The sequence below is a fragment of the Trachypithecus francoisi genome, unplaced genomic scaffold (genome assembly GCF_009764315.1).
Source record: "Trachypithecus francoisi isolate TF-2019V2 unplaced genomic scaffold, Tfra_2.0 Contig01440, whole genome shotgun sequence".
In the NCBI taxonomy this organism is placed as follows: Eukaryota; Metazoa; Chordata; class Mammalia; order Primates; family Cercopithecidae; genus Trachypithecus; species Trachypithecus francoisi.
Genome location: NW_022681431.1, coordinates 3119289 through 3127178, shown reverse-complemented (window position 1 = coordinate 3127178; position 7890 = coordinate 3119289). Strand labels below are relative to the sequence as shown.

The 7890-nt window shown below is 37.9% G+C and overlaps 1 pseudogene; it reads left to right on the top strand.

Annotated features, from left to right (window-relative positions):
• Positions 1-5052: 5052 nt before the first annotated feature.
• On the top strand, positions 5053-6230 carry LOC117092107 (annotated as a pseudogene).
• The last annotated feature ends 1660 nt before the right edge of the window (positions 6231-7890 follow it).

Sequence of the window (7890 nt, the reverse complement as noted above, 5' to 3'; positions counted from 1 at the left end):
TCCTGAATGTCACCTGTAACACCTTCTAAATGTTTTCTGTTTGTGATTCTTTTGAACCTTTCAGTCTACAATCCTCTAGCTGTAGAAACAGATAATTTTACATTGAGTACTTGTTTGTTTCTAGGATTTATATTCATGGCAGCAAATACATTTCAACTTAAGATGCACTTTAATGCCTGCTGACAATACAATTAAAACTTCTCATCTAAGTTGGATGTCCCCAAAACCTTGACAAGAAAACCAATAAAAGTAGTCTTGCATCGTGTGTCCTATTTCTTTGGAGAATAAAAGGAATGCAAATTAAGTCAATGAGAAACCATGGGCAAAATATTTTAATTGATCATCATCAAAGAGAACATAAAATCCTCTGTTCTTCAAATACCTATTACTGTTTTTTTTTTTTTCTTTTCTATTTTTAATCTTGCAAGAATCAGTGACTGGAGAACTGGCTCGGCTATTTTGTACAGGCTTTTGCTACTCAGACAAATGTGACAGCCCTCAAGGAAACTTAAAAACATCATTTAGCCCCAGAGGGTTCTTTTAACCTTTACTATATTATCAAGGCACTGTAAGCTTTAAAATTTAAAAAGTCAATTTATCCCACCACCTATTCACTTCTTTCACCCCTCTCCTCATTTGCCTTTTCCAAATTGAATTCATAGGTCAATTTTGATACTCACCTGGTCGCTCATATCCACTAATTCCTTGCCTTTCATTTGCTTCTTTGTGCCTGTTCTGCAGACCCCCAGTTCTGGTTGGATCCAACTCTCTGCAAATAAAGCTCGACTCCTTTTTCCAGTCTCCTTGACAGCTGGTTGAAGCCCTGGGACTGATTTCTGGTCAGTGAAATGTCAGCAGAAATGATGGCAACTACCCCCGAGCTTGACTCGTAAACATCTGTGGAATTATCTGGTTCTTTCTTTTATGATCGTGAAGGAATTTTGGTGGACTTCGAAGTTAAGAGTAGGGTGTGGAGGCGATGTAGTTAGTTATAGACACTTGATGTAGACACTTGACTATGTGAAGAGCAACTGTTACCCCTAAACCTCTTTGGAATGCGACAACAGAGAGGAAAACAAAAAGCCTCCACCTTGTTACGTCTCTGAGATTTGGGAGCTGTTTGTTAGCTTCGTTTGCTTACCGTAATCAATAGCATTAACACCAACAGTGGGTCCTTAAATGCTACAAGAAAACCATGTGACATTTTCCAAGCATGTTGACACTTCTTGTCTCCTAAATGATTTTCTCATACCCGTTTTTTTCCTTTCCTCACTGTCTGCTGATGATCTTGTTTCTTATTTAGCTGAGAAACTGGAAGTAATCAAAGGAGAATGTCTATAAGCTCCAGGTGATCACATCTGCCTACTCACCCAGCATTGCCTGGATGTGCCCTGCTTCCCTGGTGTCAGTGGTCCTGTCTAACACGACTCTAGGTGTATGTACTGGTAAATGTGTCGGATCTTTATGTCAGACTCTCAGCTCATCTTTCCTATATTTGGCCAATGGAAGACCTGGTGGTCTTAATGGAGATTCTCTACAGATGCAAATTTCCCTCACAAAAGACAGCTTTGCAGGGCAACTTCAGTCTGCTGGCCATGTGGCAGCCATCTCAAAATATGTCAAAGATATATATTTGGGGATAAAATATTTTGATTTCTGCCTCGTCCCCGTCCCCCACCAAGATAGGATCTTGCTCTGTTACCCAGCCTGGAGTGCAGTAGTGCCATCATGGCTCATTGCAGTCTTGACCTCCTGGGCTCAAGAGATCCTCCCACCTCAGCCTCTCAAGTAACTGGGACCACAGGCAACTACACCCAGCTAAGTTTTTTATTATTTGTAGAGACAACATCTACCTATGTTGCCCAGGCTGCTCTCAAACTCCTGGACTCAAGTGATCCTCCCACCTTAGCTTCCCAAAGTATAGAGATTATAGACATAAGCCACCATTCCCAGCCCTGATTTTCTTCACCAGAGTATTCAACATCTTGTGTATAATGAATTGGCATGGAGGAAATATTTTAACATGCAATACTCTAAGCCAGGGGTTCTTTAGCTACAAAGGGCAGCAGAATCACCTGAATGACCTATTACAACACGGATTTCTGAGCCCCACCCCCAAAATTTCTGATTCAATAGGTCTGGGGTGGGACCTTAGAATGTACATGTCCCCCAAGTCTACAGATGATGCTTCTGCTGCTGGTCCAAGGACACACTATGAGAACCACTGTTTAAGGCTTGCTGCCAAAAGTGTGATTCCTGAACCAGCAGCATAGAATTATATAGCATCTCTGTCTATATTATATATATATATAATATATATTAATTAATTATATATCAGAATCTCTGTCTATCCCAGAACTATTTAATTGGAATTTGCATTTTAACTAGGAGGTTTAACAAGGTGTATTCTCCAGGTAATTTGTATGCATATTAGAGTTTGAAAAGCATTAGGATTTTTAAAAATAGGAGGGATGTAGGATTGAATGTTTTCCTTAAGGCAAGGAGAAGTCTGGCATTGCCAAGTGAGAAGAAAGCCAAATGTTGAGAACTGTTAAGTAATATAGTTACAGTAGTTCTTCTCATCCATGGTTGCATGTGCTATGGTTTGGGTTACCCTTGGTCACTGAAAATAGGTGAATATAGTACAATCAGATATTTTGAGAGAGAGAAAATACATTCATAAAACTTTTACTACAGCATATTGTTACAATTGTTCTGTTTTATTATCGTTGCTGCTAATCTCTTACTGTGCCTAATTTATAAATTAGACATTCTTATAAGTATGTATGTATAGGAAAAACAACATATATAGGACTAGATACAGTCTACAGTTTCAGGTGTCTACGGGGCAGGGGGACTTGGAATGTATCCACCTCAAATAGGTATAACACCAAAGCAGCAAAAGCCAACATAACTAACTTCATTTTTGTTTAAGAGAACTTTACCTATTCCCACACATAGGCAAGGGTAATTATAGAGCACTGAGATCATATACAAAAACAGCAATCATGTAGTTTTTCAGAAAGAACACTGAGTTTAAAGGAAAAGTACACAAGCAACTATGTTTTGTTAAAGATTTATGGAAACACTGTGACCTGACCAGGAAAAGAAATTCCCAACATCCTCTCACCCTTGCTGCTGCCCAGATACCTACAGTCATCAGTTACCTCTTGCCCCAAGCCCTCCATCTTCCTCCTGCCCTTGACATAAAAAGAGCCAAAAACTTGGAATGACTTAAGATGGTACTTTAGCATGATAGTCTGCCATCATCTGGGTTGGCTGGCTTTCTAAATAAACCTGCTTTTCCTCCCACCAACCCTTGTCTCTTGAGTTTTGCCTTTCAAGCAGTAAGCAGCCAAACGTGGGTTTAGCTACAGGGGCACTATTGTGTATATTATACAAAATAGCTATAATTATATATATCTTAATTATATGTGTGTATGTGTATAATTTGTTTGTAGTCTATAAATACATGTTATCTTTTTTTAAAAAAAGACAACTGGTATAGGTTGAGAAGCTTTAGAATCCCTGAAAGCACAATTAGTAACCCAGGTGACAAAGAGCTCAGAATGAGGCAGAATTTCTTGGGTGGCAGCAGGCCAAAGCTAACACTGACTGACACCTGAGCCTAGAAATTGTCAAAAATGGAGAAGCCATTGGGCAAGTTCCCAGCTACATCTCTGGCACTCTTACTCCTGGGAACTATAAAAGGGTTACTCTTGGGCTACTTCTGTCTTCCATGTTCTTAGCTTCATGTAAGATGTAATGATGGCAGGTCTGAGAGTAGGGAAAGACGTTCAGTAAGAGAATAATTCTCGACAGTCTCATTAAAAGGCTAGAAGCAGAATTGGCCAACGAGAGGTATATATTGAGAGAACTTTTCTAACCCCTTAAGCTTTTTTTGTCCAATTCAAAACCTCTCACTGATAGTAATAAAATGCAAAGGATTATTAAGAAAGGGTTACATAAGTAAATGTATCATTTTATCCCCTAGTGCTCTGGAAATAGTATTTTTTAAAACAGTTATATTCGTTTTATGTTTAATATTTTAGAATAAAATTTAGTATTGAAATAATAACCAATATTTGAAACAAAAAGTCTTTGAAATGTTCTTAAGTTTCTTAAGGAACATATTATACCAGGCGAAAGAAGTTTGCATAAAGATTGTAGGTAATTGTTACTCAAATCTTTTCTAATACTGGTCAGAAAATAAAGCTTCCCTGATCTCTACAATAAAATGATATGGGTATTTTAATCATATGTTCAAAAGCTAGTATATGTAGGATGCTTTAAAATTATGCTAGTATAAAGTTTTTAAAAATAATTTCAACTTTCATTTTAGATTCAATGGATACATATGCAGGTGTGTTACATGGTTATATCACATGATGCTAAGGTTGAGGATGCAAATGCTCTGTCCCCCAGATATAGAACGTAGTATCCAAAAGTTAGGTTTGCAAATCTTGCTTTCCTTCCTCCATCCACATTCTGTTAGTCCCCAATATCTATTGTTGCCATATTTATGTTCATGAGTTCTCAATGTTTAGCTCCCACTTACACATGAGAACAGGCAGTATTTGTTTTTCTCTTCCTGTGTGAATTTGCTTGGGATAATTGCCTCCAGCTGGATCCAAATTGCTGCAAAGGACATACTTTTGTTCTTTTATATGGTGTTTAGTAGACCAACATGTATATGTACCACATTTTGTTTATCCGATGCACCACGGATGGGCATCTAGATTGATTATGGTGCTATAGTAAACAGCACTGTTATGAATATAAAAGTATATGTCTTTTTGGTAGAATGATTTATTCCCTTTTGGATACATACTCAGTAGTAGGATTTCTGGGTCTAATGGTAATTCTGCTTTATGTTCTTTGAGACATTAAAAGTTTTAATTTCTTTGCTTTCCACAGTGGCTGAATCAATTTACATTCCCACCAACAATGTATAAGCATTCCCTGCCTCCACAGCCTTGTTTTTGTTGTTGTTGTTGTTTTACTTTTTGGGGTTTTGTTGCTGTTTTTTGACTTTTTAATATAGTCCTAGAGGATTATGACATAATGGGAGCATTTTTAGACAAACAAAGATGGAAGAGCATAATGCCCAGGGGTAGGGTAATGAGTTGCAATATGAGCTAAGCAGCATGCAAGGTTGGCATATTGAAATGGAGGATGCACATACGGCTGTGATTGCTTTGCCAGCTAGACTTGAAACATGGTCATTCTTTGCTGTGTAGGACGGACATCCTGGTTCTTAGGTTGCCAAATACTGCTGTGAGCATTTGTTAGATCACATTGCCAATAACCAGGGTTTTAAACGGTCTGTAGGAGCCCCTTCTGTGGAAAATGTAAAGAATGGAATCAGAACAGGTTTCCTGGAGATTGATGAGCACATGAGAGTTATGGCAGAGAAGAAAGATGGTGCAGATAGAAGTGGGTCAACAGCTGTAAGTGTCTTACTTTCTCCCCAACATACTTATTTCACTAACTCTGGAGACTCTAGAGGTTTACTTTGTAGGAACAGAAAGTTCATTTCTTCACAAATTGCAAATCCGCTGGAAAAAGAATGAATTCGAATGCAGGTGGCTCTGTAATGACTCAGCATGTGAAAGGCTCTCTGGCTGTATCGATAGCCCTTGGGGATTTTGATTACAAATGTATCCATGGGAAAGGTCCTACTGAGCAGCTTGTCTCAACAGAGCCTAAAGTCCATGATATTGAAAGACCTGAAGAAGATGATTAGTTCACTATCCTTGCATGTGATGGTATCTGGGATGTTATAAGAAATGAAGAGCTCTGTGATTTTGTAAGATCCAGACTTGAAGTCAGTGATGACCCTGAGAAAGTTTGCAATGAAGTAGTCGACACCTGTTTATACAAGGGAAGATGAGACAACATGAGTGTGATTTTGATCTGTTTTCCAAATGCACCCAAAGTATCATCAGAAGCAGGGAAGAAGGAGGCAGAGTTGAACAAGTACCTGGAATGCAGAGTAGAAGCAATCATAAAGAAGCAGGGGGAAGGTGTCCCTGACTTAGTCCATGTGATGTACACATTAGCCAATGAGAAAATCCCCAGCCTGCCACCTGGGAGTGAAATGACAAACAAACAGAATGTTATTGAAGCCATTTATAAAAGACTGAATCATTATAAAAATGATGACACTGACTCCACATCAAATGATGTTATGTGTTAAAACTGCTCATCTAGCCATGGAGTTTACCTTCACCTCCAGAGTTGAGTACAGCTCAGCTTTGAACTTCTAACATCCGTCCTCAACTTTAAGGAAGGGGATATGACATGGGTGAGAATGATTATACCAGAGAACTTCAGTAGTACAACTTCTAGCTCAGAACTGATTTTTTTTTTTTTTTTTTTTTTGTAAATTTGACACGTAAACGTGATTTCAAACCATAATTCAAACATACCTTCATCCTCTAGGTAGTACCAGCTGGTACTAATTCTACTGAAACTATTCCAAAAAAATCTAGGAGGACGGAGTCCTCCCTAACTCATTCTATCAAGCCAGCTTCACCCTGAAACAAAAACCTTGCAGGACACAACAAAAAAGGAAAACCACAGGCCAATATCCATGATGAAAATAGATGTAAAAATCCTAGCAAACTGAATCCAGTGGCACATCAGAAAGTTAATTCACCGTGATCAAGTAGGCTTCATTCCTGGGATGCAAGGTTGGTTCAACACATGCAAATCAATAAATTTGTCACATAAACAGAATTGAAAACAAAAATCATGTGATCATCTCAATAGGCATAGAAAAGGCTTTTGATAAAATCCAACTCCTTTCATAATAAACCATCAATAAATTAGGAATCAAAGGAACATACATCAAAATAATAAGATCCATTTATGACAAACACAGAGCCAACATCATACCAAACAGGCAAAAGCTGAATGCATTTTCCTAAGAACTACAGCAAGACAAAGATACCCACTCTCAACCACTTTTATTCAACATAGTACTGGAAGTCTTTGCCAGAGTAATCAGGTAAGATAGGAAAGATCAGATAGGAAAGAAGAAGTCAAATTATCTCTCTTTGCAGACTTAATGATTAGATACCTAGAAAACCCTGAAGACTGCACCAAAAGACTCCTGGAACCTGATAAACAACTTCAGTCAAGTTTCAGATACAAAACAGTACCAAAATCAGAGCATTTCCATACACCAATAATGTTCAAGCTCAGAGCCAAATCAAGAACACACTCTCATTTGCAATTGCCACACATACAAAAACAAAATACCTAGGAATATATCTAACCAAGGAGGTGAAAGATTTCTACAAGGAGAACTACAAAACACTGTCAAAAGAAACTACAGATTACACAAAGAAATAAAAAACATTCCATGCTCATGACTGGAAGAATCAATATTGTTAAAATGGCCATACTGTCCAAAGCAATCTACAAATTCAATGCCATTCCTATTAAACTACCAATGTCATTCTTCACAGAAGTAGAAGAAAACAAAACTATTCTAAAATTCACATTGAACCAAAGAAGAATCAACATAGCCGAAGCAATCCTAAGCAAAAAGAGCAAAGTTGGAGGCATCACACTACCCAACTTCAAAGCATACTATTAGGCTATATTAATCAAAACTGCATGGTACTGGTACAAAGGCAGACACATAGACAAATGGAACAGAATAGAGAACCCAGTAATAAAGCTGTGTACCTATAGCCATCTGATCTTTGACAGAATCAGCAAAAACAAGCAGTGAGGAAAGTACTCTCTATTCAACAAATGGTGTTGGAATAGATGGCTAGCCATATGCAGAAGAATAACCCCAACATCTCACCACATACAAAACTTATCTCAAGATGAATAAAAAATTTAAATGTAAGACCTCAAACTATAACAATCCTA